Here is a 16,686-nt window from a genome sequence, read left to right on the forward strand (position 1 = left end):
TATTCCCAATGGGAATTCAATGTTTTAATTATTCCCAATGAAATGTATCGGTTATTACAAATATATAATTACCATTTTATCATGTTATTGTTTTAGTAAATACCTGGTCATTTATGTACCGTAAAATAAAGTGCTACTGGTTTTCCTATAGAATAGTAAGTGAAAACCCCACCCATCTGGCACATCAGGCAGGCTCAAGAAAATTATATTTCAACACAGGTCTGATCAGCAGAGGGCAGCTTTGCTGTGCTGATAGAACACAAGTCCATTTTTGGCTGGGACAAACTCTAGACAGTGTTTTGTAATATGGTGCAGTACATTCAACCCAATAAATTATTTATGCTTGGTGAAATAAATGAAAAACTGAAAGTCCTGGATGTCCTTAAAATGCAGAGAGTAGATTTTCTGCACTGCGTTTTTTGGAAGTACCATTTGCACAGCAGTGTGTCCGGGGTGAAGGGAGTTGATACTTGATTTAGAAATTGTTTAACTTGTAGCTTGACCCGTTCAGTGCTGAGGGTTAACCTGGCAGAGAAGTTGTTTGGTGCACAGAACAGGGCTGTCGATTCCTAAATGTGAGTGTGAACAAATCAGTACAAATCAAAGATACTTGAAAGCACAGTGCAGGAGAGTCAGTACTGTGCATAGTGTTAGTAATGCACACTGACAATAAACTCTAATAGAGCAATAAGATATTGCCACCGACCTGTATTCATCTCTCAGATGGTAAACAATAAAATAAAAGTGGCTTAACCATACCAAAATGACCTTTGTCATTTAACATAGAGCCACCCCTCCCACCAAGCAGCTACCCTGGCCTAACTCACAATGAGAGAGATGGAGGCAGATTGGCGTGGATTGACCAGAATAGCAATATTCATCCCCTCTCGATGAGCCAGCTGGCTTGTGCCAATAACAGCCTCACACATCATCACATAATTTCCCCAAACAATCCAGTTTAATTGCCATGTCACTGACTGTAGTCTCTGTAGCGCATAACAAACAGGCGCTCGAGTGGCCTGGGGACCAGAGTTGGATGCTTAACCCTGAACTGCTGTTGTGATTCATTTGGCACCACACCTTCTTAAAACTTTCCCTTATTGAAAGCCAATTATAAGACGAATTGCATGAGAGCTAATATCATTTTCTGGCACCACTACAATCATGTCTGTGTTGCGTATGTATGCAATGATCAGTAGCTTGTGAACTGGTTAGTTGTCAAAAAGGGACATTTCTCAGAAAAGTACGATCTTTGTCCCCATGTGCAGTTTCAAACAGTAGTCTGGCTTTTTAATAGCAGTTTTGGAGCAGTGGCTTCTTCCTTGCTGAGCAGCCTTTCAGGTTATGTAGATATAGGACTCGATTAACTGTGGATGTAGATACTTTTGTACCTCTGTCCTCCAGCATCTTCACAATGTCCTTTGCTGTTGTTCTGGGATTGATTTGCACTTTTTGCACCAAAGTACCTTCATCTCTAGGAGACAGAACGCGTCTCGTTCCTGAGCGGTATGATGGCTGCATGGTTCCATGGTGTTTATACTTGCGTACTATTGTTTGTACAGATGAAAGTGGTACCTTCAGGCGTTTGGAAATTGCTCCCAAGGATGAACCAGACAATTTGTTTTCTGAGGTCTTGGGTGATTTCTTTTGATTTTCCCATGATGTCAAGTAAAGAGGTACTGAGTTTGAAGGTAGGCCTTACCTTGAAATACATCCACAGGTATACCTCCAATTGACTCAAATTATGTCAATTAGCCTATCAGAAGATTCTAAAGCCATGACATCCTTTTCTGGAATTTTCCAAGCTGTTTAAAGGCACAGTCAATTTAGTGTATGTAAACTTCTGACCCACTGGAATGGTGATACAGTGAATTATACGTGAAATAATCTGTCTGTAAACAATTGTTGGAAAAATTACTTGTGTCATGCACAAAGTCCTATCTGACTTGCCAAAACTATAGTTTGTTAACAATTTGTGGAGACATTTGTGGAGTGGTTGAAAAACGAGTTTTAATGACTCCAACCTAAGTGTATGTACACTTCTGACTTCAACTGTAACTATGTGTGGGTACAACCAGACATGGGCTCACCTCAACATTAAATAATTTGTTAGGTCTGAATGTATTTGAACAACAATCCATTTCAGTATCTGAGAATAACAAGTGTGGAAGTCTGTGTTAGAGCTATTGCAATGTCAATAATATGATTGTGTTGGCAGCCACATACAACAGAGTTTCCTGAAACACTGAATATGTGAATGTTGTGTTCTTTCCAATGTACAGGTTTTGCGTACCCGAAGAATTATCTTGACACAATCACACAGGATGAGACTGAGCATCTAAGGCAGCATTCATCTGATGAAGAGGATTTCTTCTCATCACTGACAAACAATCGGTCAGAAGGTACAGGGGAGCTGGATGGGTGTCTTGCAATTCCATCGGACAAAATGTATTTACTTTTTTTTGTTTCCATACATAAAGAAGTTGTCCCTCAAACTCAACACAGGCCTGCCTGCATCTGCCGCCTGTGAACGTCTTTTCAGCTGTGCTGGAATACTGCAAAGCGGGCCAGGATAGACTCAATTAAATTAGAAAATCAGCTCCTACTGAAACTGAATGGCAACTTCAGAGAGAAGTGAACTGAGTTAAGTGTTCAATAGGTAGTTCCACAAAAAATATGCCTTTTGAATATTCATTTGAACCTTTGTGTATGTAAAGTTGAAGATGTAATATTAAAATCAGCTGTGCTGGATCTTATCTTGTTGGTTATTTTCTGGTGTTTTATGGAACATTTACCCTGTCAAGCATTATATGTAAACAATATTACATATACAGTAGTATATAGAAAAGTAAAAAATGTTGATATTCATTTGTTTGTGAAGCTTGCATTCAATTGGCACACCCTTTTCACATGAACTTCCATTCTTGTAAAAGGAGAAAAAAAATAAGCATCAAAATTGAAATAGCAAATTATTTTAGAAGTAGTAACATTTACTCTTGAGTACTTTTTAAATGTGCTACTTTTTACTTTTACTTTAGTAGTTTCTTTTTACACCTGTACTTTTACCTCTACTTGATTACAATTTCATTAAAGTAACAGTAGTTCTACTTGAGTAGGATTTTACAGGACTTGTCTGTACTTGGCTTCACGATTTATATTTTTGACAACTTTTCACTACATTCCTAAAGAAAATGATGTACTTTTTACTCCATACATTTTCCCTGACACCCAAAAGTACTCGTTACATTTTGAATACTTAGCAGGACATTGCCTAATTCACATACAAATCCAGAGAACATCCCTGGGCATCCCGACTGCCCCTGATCTGGCAGACTCACTAAACACATGCTTTGTTTGTAAATTATGTCTGAGTGTTATGTCGGAGCATGCCCCTGGCTATCCGTAAATGTAAAAAAAAACAATAAAATTATGCCGTCTAGTTTGCTTTATATAAAGAATTTGACATTTTTATACTTTTACTTTTAGTTATATTTTAGCAATTTCATTTACTTTTGATACTTAAGTATATTTTAAACCAAATACTTTTAGACTTTTACTCAAGTAGGGTTTTACATGACTTTCACTTTTATTTGAGTAATGTTCTATTAAGGTATATTTACTTTTACTCAAGTATGACAATTGGGTACTTTTCCACCACTGATAGTGTCTTTCTCAAAACGCATTTGAGGAGAAGATTCTAGGTTCCACCACTTGGATCTTTTCCTCAAATGTGTTTTGAGGAAGAGGCAATTAATCAAGGATTAGAGGAATCAAGAAACATTTGAGATTCACCCCATTTTAGTTTCCTCTCGATCAACTTATCCTCCCTCCCCTATTGTCACTAAGAAAAACATGAAAACCTTATGTCAATTCATAACATGGACCTTGGTGTACTGTAAAAACATGCTACATTCCCCTACAGTAGGTGGGTGAATAGGAATTCTCCTGAGGTAGGACCTCCCTCAGGGAAGATAAAAAATGTATATATAAAAGTCCATTTGTTGTACTTTTACCTTTGCGGTATCACATGAATAGTCTACTGTAGCCTATTCCATTAACATCACAGAGGCCTCAAAAACTTTTGAGGACAGTCAGGGATTTGCTATAATCTTCCCCCTAATCAGAGCATTTCATCTGATTCTGTACGTGAAGTTAGGTGGCTAAGTAGCGAACATTAGCTAGCTGGCTAATGTTAGCTACTTAGCCATCTAACTTCACGCTAAAGTTGTCTGTGATGAGATTTGAAGATTTGCTAGACGTTCATGTTATACACCTACCCAACCACCCTATTTTCATTTTTGCCTTAAGTAACCATCTGTCTTATGTAACCATACCAAACATAACACATCATACACATTTTGTGTCCTGGATTTACATTTACTATGTTATGTCTAGTCTATGAGACCAGGCTGCCTAAACAACAACCAAACTATGACCCTCAGTTTCCATTTGACACCATATGAAATCTTTTTTAACCTACTGATAACCTCCCAACATTATAGTGATTTATCCTATTTCCTTTATCATCTAGATCTTGTTTAATCTGGGATAGAATCCTTGAGGCGAAAGAAAACAGATGGCGCTACATTTTTTTCCAAAAGTTTTGTTGACTGTTAATTAGGCCTACCCCCAACAGATGATGCTTTTAGTCCACAGACTCTCTTAATACAAATAATGCCTTGCATTTGATCAGGACAAGAAAGATAAGGCGTAAGATAGGGTTTCACAATGTAATTGATGCTGTTTTATTATCTTAATTAGTTGTGCTTTGAAGTCTTGGACTTGTTCTGTTTATGTACTTCAGTAAAGCTACAATATCTGGGGATCAGTGCAGATAGTTAGCCTGCGCCACCAGATTGTGTTAGGCCCCTGAGCTAAAGCTTATAGGGTATTAGCTTGGGGAGCTTACGCAAATCTTTATGTCTCAGGCAAGGTTTCTCATCATCATTTACTCAACCACCTCCGCTACACATACATGAGCACACCTAACAGGCTGAACTCTTAAATGCTCTACATATTAGGATTTGGAAACTAACAAAAGCAAAAGTGGTATAATGAAATAGATGTATGTCTTTGTTCATGAACATGTTAGCTAAAATACCCAGGAGGCCTTCTTTAATCTAAGGTCCCATTGCTTCCAAAAATAGAGTGTGCAGCATCAGCCAACGGATGCTTCAATAATTCAAATTGATCGTTTGGCTTATTTGGAGGCTTTGTGAGTGAAGTTGAAATAGAAAAAAAGAGTCCCAAAACAGTTTCCCTGGCTTCTGTATCTGTTATGAGGAGAAACAAAGGATGCCGTCCAAATGCTTCCTTTCCCAAGGAGAGATGGGAAAACTTTCAAGTGCCGGCCCCTCCTTCCCTGCTTGTTTATTATTTAAACTCTGAAAAGTGCTTTATGTCAGATTTTAAAATGGCTGCTCCAATGGAATTGTCTCTAGGCCATTTAACTCCAAGCTTCCACAGTGACTCATGGGCCACTGATGACAATTTATTTGCTATAATTGTGAAGATTTGACAGAGCAGGTCAGTTTCATTTTAAGAAAGAAGTCACCCTCCTTTTGTCACCAAATTACATTGACCTCCATGATTCCCTGGTCCAAGTCATCGATGGACCATAAGAGTCTGCAAAACTAAAGCATGACTACATTGAGTAATGTCTATTCACCATTTAGCATTATCAATTAGTGCAAAATAATGTGAGCTGTATAGGACCACTGTCATCAAAATATTATGGCCCTTAACTTGTTGCTTTCTTCTATACAATTCAGTTCAATTCAATTCATAAAATATGTAGCCAAGATAGTCAACCCGGCAAAAAAAATCTGTTATTCTGGGAGTCAAAGGATCCATTGAGAACTTCTTACAAACTGAATTGTTTGCATTCATCAACATAATTTAAATTACATATTTCTATATTACTTCTGAGGCCCGAGGTAAGTCTTTTTGAAAAAAGTAATGGGCTTCCCTGGGGAATTCCTGATTCTACCTGGATTATGTTGGAGAGGATTCCATTAAATGCCATCCTCTGTGTTCTGTTAGACAGGCAACTCTTTATCCACAATGTAGCAGGGGGTGTAAAGCCATAACACATACATCTTTCCAGCAGCAGACTATGATCGATAATATCAAAAGTCGCACTAAAGTCTTAACAAAACAGCCCTCACAATATTTTTATCATCAATTTCTCTCAGCAAATCATCAGTCATTTGTGTAAGTGCTGTGCTTGTTGAATGTCATTCCCTATAAGTGTGCTGAAAGTCCGGTGTCAATTTGTTTACTAAGGTTTACTAAGGGTTGGTAACAGGATGATTCCTTGGCTATTTGAGCCAGTAAAGAGTGCTTTACTATTCTTAGGTAGAGGAATAACTTTTGCTACCCTCCAGGCCTTAGGGCAAACACTTTCTAGTATGCTTAAATTGAAGATATGGCAAATAGGAGTGGTAATATCATCCGCTATGGAGTGAAGTGTTCCATGTGAGCAATGGCATGTGTGTGGTTTCTCTGTCCTGATAATGTTGAAAATGTTGAGCCTAAGCACACCAACCTGCTGAGTTGATACAATGTTGCACATCACTAGTGATAAATCAAGTCAAGACAGATATAGTTCCATGGCGTAGCAGTTGGACGTCTGTTTGTCTTGTCCTGTCCCATCCCATGTTTATATTGTTTTCTTCGTATATATTTCGTATATATTTTTAATCTCAATTTCCATCTACGGACTGAACATACTCTCACCCAATGTGGTACGGATTTGCTATTTTTTACACTTTAGAACCGGACCCCCCATCAGGAGATAGCCAGCTAACTAGCTACCAGCTAGTAGTCAGAACATTTTACGACTAGGAGGCGATATTTACATTTTTGGATGAAAAATGTTCCCGTTTTAAACAAGATATTTTGTCACGAAAATATGCTCGACTATGCATATAATTGACAGATTTGGATAGAAAACACTCTGACGTTTCCAAAACTGCAAAGATATTGTCTGTGAGTGCAACAGAACTGATGCTACAGGCGAAACCCAGATAAAAATCCAATCAGGAAGTGCCGCATTTTTTGAAACCGCCTCATGCCAATGACTCCTTATATGGCTGTGAATGAGCTACGAATGAGCTTACGTTTTCTACGTATTCCCCAAGGTGTCTACAGCATTGTGACGTCTTTTACGCATTTCTGTTGAAGAATAGCCGTAAGGGACCACATTTAGCAAGTGGTCACATGGTGAAAATCTTGCGTAAAATACTGAGGTAGCCATTTTTCCAATCGCTTCTTATGAGAAACCAATTGCCTCCACGGATATATTATTGAATATAAATGTTAAAAACACCTTGAGGATTGATTCTAAACAGCGTTTGCCATGTTTCTGGCGATGTTATGGAGCTAATTTGGAAAAAAGTTTGGCGTTGTAGTGATAGCATTTTCCGGTCGATTTCTCAGCCAAGCATGATGAACAAACGGGAGCTATTTCGCCTAGAAAAATAATATTTTTGGAAAAAAGGAACATTTGCTATCTAACTGGGAGTCTCCTGAGTGAAAACATCCAAAGTTCTTCAAAGGTAAATGATTTAATTTGATTGCTTTTCCTATTTTCGTGAAAATGTTGCCTGCTGCCAGCAGAGCCTAGCATAGCATTATGCCACGATAAACTTACACAAATGCTTGTCTAGCGTTGGCTGTAACGCATATTTTGAAAATCTGAGAGGACAGTGTGATTAACAAAAGGCTAAGATGTGTCTCAATATATTTCATTTGTGATTTTCATGAATAGGAACATTTTCTAGGGGTATTTATGTCCGCTGCGTTATGCTAATTCGTTTGAGGCTATGATTACGCTCCCGGATCCGGGATTGCTAGTCGCAAGAAGTTTTAACCACTGCTAGCTGTCATCACCGTTAACTCGGACATGAGCCAACCTCAGCCCGGTCAATTCCTGCACAGTGCGATATCAACCCAGAGCATATCAGACTGCTTTTTCTTTACCACATCTCCGGATTCCTACAGCAAGCTCTGAACCTTTACACCGGATCATCGCAGCTGGCTAGCTTCTGTCTGAGTGGCTACTCCTGGCTAATGTCTCTGTCCCGAAGCAAGAACCAGTTAGCCTGGAGCTAGCCTGGAGCTAGGCCCATCTCCCGGCTAGCTAAAGTGGTCAATCAGCCAATTATTGGGCTACAATACCTATTTTGCCAATTGGCCTGGACCCTTTTACTGCCGACAAGGAGCCCTGCCGATCCATCATGACTGGTCTGCCGACGTAACCATCCGGGGGGGTTTCAACAGGCTCTTCCATTGCAACATCCCTCGGAGGCCCATCTTCTAGCCTGCTAGCACCGGCCCGCTAGCTGTCTGAATCGCCGTGTCTCCAGCTCGCCTAGCTACTCACTCACTCGACCTTATGATCACTCGGCTTCACATACCTCTCCCTAATGTCAATATGCCTTGTCTATTGCTGTTTTGTTTAGTGATTATTGTCTTATTTCACTGTAGAGCCTCCAGCCCTGCTCAATATGCCTTAGCTAGCCCTTTTGTTCCACCCCTCACACATGCGGTGACCTCACCTGGCTTAAATGGTGCCTCTAGAGACAAAACTCTCTCATCTTCACTCAATGCCTAGGTTTACCTCCACTGTATTCACATCCTACCCTTGTCTGTACATTATGCCTTGAATCTATTCTTCTCCGCCCAGAAATCTGCTCCTTTTACTCTCTGTTCCGAACGCACTAGACGACCAGGTCTTATAGCCTTTAGCTGTACCCTTATCCTACTCCTCCTCTGTTTCTTTTGGTGATGTAGAGGTTAACCCAGGCCCTGCAGCCCCTAGCTCCACTCTCATTCCCCAGGAGCTCTCATTTGTTGACTTCTGTAACCGTAAAAGCCTTCATGCAAGTTAACATTAAAAAACATTAAAAACCTCCTCCCTAAGTTTGTTATATTCACTGTTTTAGCACTCTCCGCCAACCCAGATGTCCTAGCTGTGTCTGAATCCACCTTTCCAGAAACAAGTCTCTCACCGTTGCTGCTTGTTATAGACCCCCGTCAGCCACCTGCTATGCCCTGGACACCTGCTATGCCCTGGACACCCGTCAGCCACCTGCTATGCCCTGTATAAAGTGTGCAAAATAGGATTATTCCCAGGAGAATGTACCATTCACCTTGACGCAGACGCAACCCCTGTGGTCTACCCACCGAGAAGGATTCCCCTTGCTCTCTGTGCCCGTCTGAAGAAAGAGTTGGAGAGCATGGAGAATCTTTTTCGGTGGGTAGACCACAGGGGTTGCATCTGGGTCAAGGTGAATGGTACATTCTCATGGGAATAATCCTATTCCTGTAAAAACATCAGCAAACTCCTCCACTACATTGTATGTCTCTACTGGTGCTGTCACTGATAAAACAAATATGTAATATTCATATGTGTAAACATACTGAATTGTAATTGCATGCATTTTACCACCATATCATACTGTGCTATGATTGGTAAAGACCACCCAAATGGTTAGGTCATGGTCAGTTTGATCCTGGTTGGCGATACGCGAACATGCCAGTTATAGCTAGCTAATAAAGAGCTACGTTAAGAAATATCCTGTAGTTCTACATTGTATTATTTTGTACAAAGAGTGCAAAACAAGACAGTGTCAGAATAAAAGGTCTTACAAGATGGATTTTTCTGGAGTTCCTTCACCTCGAATGGACTGGGAGTCTACAAACTTACCCAATGCATGGCGTAAGTACATTTGGAGCTAATGTCCACGGGTCCTCTGAAGGACAGAGGAGAACAGGAAAAATGCAGCTACCTGCTCCTCTGGATCGGTGAAAAAGGGAGAGATATAAACAACACATGGACACTTACAGTGGCTGAATCAGGTACTGAAAACATACTACGATCGTTTTGAAGCATATGTGAATTGTTTACCCCCCATCTATCTTCAGAGTTTGTATTGTTAGGTGACCTAAACTGGGACATGCTTAAGACCCCAGCCATCCTACAATCTAAGCTAGATGCCCTCAATCTCACTCAAATTGTCATGGGCACCCTCTTAGATATCATCCTGACCACCTTGCCCTCTAAATACACCTATGCTGTCTTCAACCAGGATCTCAGCGATCATTGCCTCATTGCCTCATTGCCTGGTGCGTAATGGGTCCACTGTCAAACGCTCCCTAAAACACTTCAGCGAGCAGACCTTTCTAATCGACCTGGCCCGGGTATCCTGGAAGGATATTGACCTCTTCCCGTCAGTAGAGGATGCCTGGTTGCTCTTTAAAAGTGCTTTCCTCACCATCTTAAATAAGCATGCCCATTCAAAAACTATTGAACTTAGAACATATGTAGCCCTTGGTTCACCCCAGACTTGACGGCCCTTGACCAGCACAAAAACATCCTGTGGAGTTCTGCATTAGCACCAAACAGCCCCCGTGATATGCAACTTTTCAGGGAAGTTAGGAACCAATATACTCAGTTAGGAAAGTTAAGGCTAGCTTTTTCAAACAGAAATGTGCATCCTGTAGTACTAACTCAAAAGTTCTGGGACACTGTAAAGTCCATGGAGAATAAGAGCACCTCCTCCCAGCTGCCCACTGCTCTGAGGCTAGGAAACACTGTCACCACCGATAAATACACTTTTTTCAATAAGCATTTCTCTACGGCTGGCCATGCTTTCCATCTGGCTACCCTGGTCAACTGCCTGACACACTCCACAGCAATCCGCCAACGCCCCCACCATTTCTCCTTCACCCAAATCCAGATAGCTGATGTTCTGAAAGAGCTGCAAAATCTGGACCCCTACAAATCAACCGGGCTAGACAATCTGGACCGTCTCTTTCTAAAATTATCTGCCGAAATTGTTGCAACCCCTGCTGCCACGGTCATCCCCCTCTTCAAAGGGGGTGACACTCTAGACCCAAACTGCTACAGACCTATATCTATCCTACCCTGTCTTTCTAAGGTCTTCGAAAGCCAAGTTAACAAACAGATCACCGACCATTTCGAATCCCATCGTACCTTCTCTGCTATGCTATCTGGTTTCAGAGCTGGTCATGGGTGCACCTCAGCCACGCTCAAGGTTCTAAACGACATCATAACCGCCATCAATAAGAGACATTACTGTGCAGCCATATTCATCGACCTGGCCAAGGCTTTTGACTCTGTCAATCACCACATTCTTATTGGCAGACTCGACTGCCTTGGTTTCTCAAATGATTGCCTCGCCTGGTTTAGCAACTACTTCTCAGACAGAGTTCAGTGTGTCAAATCGGAGGGCCTGTTGTCCAGACCTCTGGCAGTCTCTATGGGGGTGCCACAGGGTTCAATCCTCGGGCCGACTCTCTTCTCTGTATACATCAATGATGTTGCTCTTGCTGCTTGTGATTCTCTGATACACCTCTACGCAGACGACACAATTATGTATACTTATGGCCCCTCATTGGACACTGTGTTAACTAACCTCCAGACGAGCTTCAATGCCATACAACTCTCCTTCCGTGGCCTCCAACTTCTCTTAAATGCAAGTAAAACTAAATGCATGCTCTTCAACCGATCACTGTCCGCACCTGCTCGCCAGTCCAGCATCACTACTCTGGACGGCTCTGACTTAGAATACGTGGACAACTACAAATACCTAGCTGTCTGGCTAGATTGTAAACTCTCCTTCCAGACTCACATTAGCATCTCCAATCCAAAATTAAATCTAGAATCAGCTTGCTATTTTGCAACAAAGCCTCCTTCACTCATGCTGCCAAACATACCCTGGTAAAACTGACTACCCTACCGATCCTTGACTTTGGCGATGTCATTTACAAAATAGCCTCTAGCACTCTACTCAGCAAACTGGATGTAGTCAGTGCCATCTGTTTTGTCACCAAAGCCCCATATACTACCCACCACTGCGACCTGTATGCTCTCGTTGGCTGGCCCTCACTACATATTCATCACCAAACCCACTGGCTCCAGGTCATCTATAAGTCTATGCTAGGTAAAGCCCCGCCTTATCTCAGCTCACTGGTCACCATAGCAACACCCACCCATAGCAAGCACTCCAGCAGGTATATTTCACTTGTCATCCCCAAAGCCAACACTTCCTTTGGCCGCCTTTCCTTCCAGTTCTCTGCTGGCAATGACTGGAACGAATTGCAAAAATCGCTGAAGCTGGAGTCTTATATCTCCCTCTCTAACTTTAAGCATCATTACCGATCACTTTACCTGTACACAGAAAATCTGTAAATAGCACACCCAACTACCTCATCCGTATATTGTTACGTATCCTCCTGCTCTTTTGCACCCCAGTATCTCTACACATCTATCACTCCAGTGTTAATGCTAAATTGTAATTATTTCGCCTCTGTGGCCTATTTATTGCCTTACCTCCCTACTCGTCTACATTTGCACACACTGTACATATATTTTTCTATTGTGTTATTGACTTTACCTTTGTTTATGTGTAACTCTGTGTTGTTGTTTTTGTTGCACTGCTTTGCTTTATCTTGGCCAAGTCTCAGTTGTAAATCAGAACTTGTTCTTACGTAACTAGCCTGCCTGGTTAAATAAAGGTTAAATAAATAAAAATATATATAAAAAATATAAAGGGAGGCAGACAAACAGAGCAGAGAAATGAACGTGATTGAAAGAAACTGTATTTTCATCAGGATATTTTTTACTGTTTTTTTTTGTCAGCTTTAGGCCTTTGTATTTTATTTAGTTGATGATGGAAGTTATAGGCTGCTGCATTGGCCTGTAGGCTATCTCTGAGTTTCGTGCGCTAATTTCTTTAGCTGCCAATGGATCACAGTGTAGGCTATCAATGTGTCCACATGGCGAAGGCTGGTGCTCTTGCATAAGTTGCATACATTTCAGATTTTTTACCATTTTAATTCATATTTTTATGCCACGTGACAGTAAAACGTTATTATTGAAATTAAGCTGTTCCACGAAAATGCGTATATAAAAATAGTCATAACTGGCACACAGATAGATCGAAATGGTAGGATAAATTGTACGTTTCCCTAAACTTGAAATGCACGAGCTGCCTATGGTCTTTATTATAACACCCACAGGAGGTCTCGTAAAAAAAACAGGCCCACAACAATAGTAATCAAATCCCCATGCAACTGATTCCTTCTGGCGCCAGCACGGGTTTCACCATTGATTTTATATCATGAAAATTGTATGAAAACATTCAGGAGCATAGTATACTGGAAAAATAATATAAACTAATACTTTGCTCTATATTGACCCTGATTTTTGTTCTGTTTTAGCGTTAAATCCTTTAGCCTGAAGGAATAGACTGGCACAGCACCGCAGAAAATAAGGTTTTCGTTATTTCAAAATTGAGATGCAGAGCCAAAGCTGTATGGACATCGGTAAATGTTATTCCCTATGGATGGTGTTCAGCTGTGAATAATTGTGGACAAACACACACACACACACACACACACACACACACACACACACACACACACACACACACACACACACACACACACACACACACACACACCAAATTCCTAGCTGCAGTGTACAGAATCATATCCCTAAAATGTTGAGCCTAAATGAAGCAGGATAAATGCTGGAGAGACAGGGGATTCTGCCTTGGTGGTGTTCAGCACAAAATCTCCTATTTAGGGATTTGGTTGGCTCTTTCAGTCTAGGTCAAGGACTCTGAGAAATTGGCCCCCACACGGCATCCATTTTCTCTGACATCATCCATATACTAATTGGGTCCATTCACCTGGAAACAATTCACTTCAGTCACCTCCTTCTTAACTCTGGGCAATTAGAAAGTATTCTTCGGTTGTTCTGATTGGGCTTAATCTTTCAAGTTCAATTTGGAAGCTGGAACAAGGCATGACTTGGGCATACAGAGTGCAGGGGCCTTGGTACAGAACGGAAAAGGTTACCGTTCTGTTTGATCACAGGCCCAGTACACAACTGTGATATGCTCAGAACAAACCCTGGCATGGACAAGGACAGAATGACAGAACAGCGGCCAGCTGCTTTGATGAAACGTTAAGGTCAAGATAGCTATGTGGTTTTCAGAGTGACTCGGTTGTTGTGTCACAAGTTAAGACCTAATGGGTTTCTGTAGTTTTGTGATGGTTATTCACCATTGATGCCACTGAATGACCTTCACTGTACTGGGCGCTGTACTGCAGCGCCAGCTGTGCCATCAGAGTCCCTGGGTTCGCGCCCAGGCTTTGTTGTAACCGGCCGCGACCGGGAGGTCCGTGGGACGACGCACAATTGGCCTAGCGTCGCCCGGGTTAGGGAGGGCTTGGTCGGTAGGGGTGTCCTTGTCTCATCGCGCACCAGCGACTCCTGTGGCGGGCTGGGCGCAGTGTGCGCTAACCAAGGTGGCCAGGTGCATGGTGTTTCCTCCGGCGCATTGGTGCGGCTGGCTTCCGGGTTGGATGCGTGCTGTGTTAAGAAGCAGTGCGGCTTAGTTGGGTTGTGTATCGGAGGACGCATGACTTTCAACCTTCGTCTCTCCCGAGCTCGTACGGGAGTTGTAGCGATGAGACAAGATAGTAGCTACTACAACAATTGAATACCACGAAATTGGGGAGAAAAAGGGGTAAAATTAAAAAAAATAAAAATAAAAAAATAAAAAAATAATCAATGTCTTTATGCACATAGGGAAAATGATATGCAGATTATTTGCTGAGGGAAACAGACATGCAAACGCTTATTCAAGCACAGACAGACAGACAGACAGAAAGAAAGACAGACAGAAAGACAGACAGATTAGACAGACAGACAGACAGACAGACAGACAGACAGACAGACAGACAGACAGACAGACAGACAGACAGACAGACAGACAGACAGACAGACAGACAGACAGACAGAACACTCTCACTCATATTGCTGGAGTCTTAGGGGGAAAACTATTTCAGAGTAACTGAGAGCGTTTTTTGAGCGACAATGCCAGGCTATTTCATTTTACATACATATAGCAATACCTCTGTGTTTTCTCAACACAAGCTTAATTTAGGGAGTCACCAGCTAAATCTAATCAGAGTTGGGAAGCACAATATTGAAGCCAGATACTTTCCTCAATCAATTCCATATTTTTCTTGTAAAGGAGGGGAGAGGAGAGATTTGGGCCCTACTAAAATCAAAAATCTATTCCAACTGATTTTGAATTATATTCACCTTCATGTGGCGGACTGAGTGCAGCAGCACACATGCATTTTCAAATTAAAGCTAGGATTGGTGAATTTCAACAAATATGTGCCAAACAAACTTTGAGATTTAAAGAAAGGAAGTAAAACATTTTAGAATATCACAACTTTTCACAGCTGGCTTTATGTAAACACAAGTGTGTGAGTCTAGTAGCTGTTCTTTGGCTTTATTTGGACTATTCTACACTGCGGATATGTTTGTTTATCATCTTGACCATGTGCTAGCGTGGTAGGCTAGTCGACACATTGTTTGTTTTGGAGTGAGTGATGATTTTGACTCTGTAGTAGAGAAAGATATTTATGGGATCCCACAACATTCCACTGGTCAGTGTCCATTTTAGGAGGATATGTTGTAAATACAGACTTAAGTTATGAAATACATGGAAAAGGTGCTTCGACAGTGAAGCAGTGATATAGTTTGACATTTTAAAATGTGAGAACTAATTTATGATTATTATTAGGTGGAGGCTGTGATTCCGTACATAACCCCTATTTTGCCCATGAAAACCTTTTCCCCAAAGCAAAAAATCTGTATCACATTCTGTGCATGCATTTCTTTACGCCTCGATCACACCAACAGCGTCATTGCAGTTTAGTACACCATAAGTACATTAATTTCCAATGGAAAGCTACGTTTGCCTTGCAGCATTGGATTGCAGAGGCAGTTGCAGTGCGTTCTGTGTGGTGTATACATTGTATTTGTTGAACATATGCGCAAACCTCTTGACCGAAATGGTAGCAGAATGTGATGTTGACCTTTTGTTGCACACATATCCAGATGATGATGTATACCATTTTGTGCAATGACGCTGTTGGTGTGATCGAGGCGTTACCTCTACTTTACTCACATATTTTTATGGACACATTCCCTTCACATTCTTCAGTCTGTAAAGTAGGGAATACCATACATGTGCACAAGCTACGGATTTTTAGCTATAGAGAAGAGGCTTCCAGAGAATTCAGAACCGCAGCCCCATCATTATTATCATTCACCCTTTATTTGACCAGTTTAGACTCTCAAATCTTACACAAAATAAGCATGACGTTAAGATGATAAGCATTTAGTTTGACATCAGTAATCTTAAAAGTATGGGCTTGTGACAGCATTGGTAAGGTAACCGTGGTATACAGTAAGTAAAATTGTGATTAAATTATTGAAGTTAAACTCTATTTTCGGGACCCCACAACCACTCATGTCTGCTGGAGTGTTTGAGTCTGGTAATGGTTGAAACAGAAGGACATAGCCTACTCTGTGTAAACACACTGGACTGTGGTGTGGGCTACATTACATTTCTGATTCCTTAGCAACCTTCACATGCAGCACTATGGTATAAAACATATATTGACCAGTCCAGTTGGTCAAGCATGTGCAAGACGTATCAGTATTGGCTCTGTTCCAATAGCATAAGTGAACGAATCAATGTATTGGCCATGAAGTCCCGTTCACTGGAAACAGCCAAGGCCTGGATTAAAAATCACTTTCAGTGGAGAACATACTTCTTACTCCAA

The sequence above is a fragment of the Oncorhynchus mykiss genome, chromosome 19, assembly GCF_057628025.1.
Source record: "Oncorhynchus mykiss isolate SJ-2025 chromosome 19, ASM5762802v1, whole genome shotgun sequence".
Taxonomy (NCBI): Eukaryota; Metazoa; Chordata; class Actinopteri; order Salmoniformes; family Salmonidae; genus Oncorhynchus; species Oncorhynchus mykiss.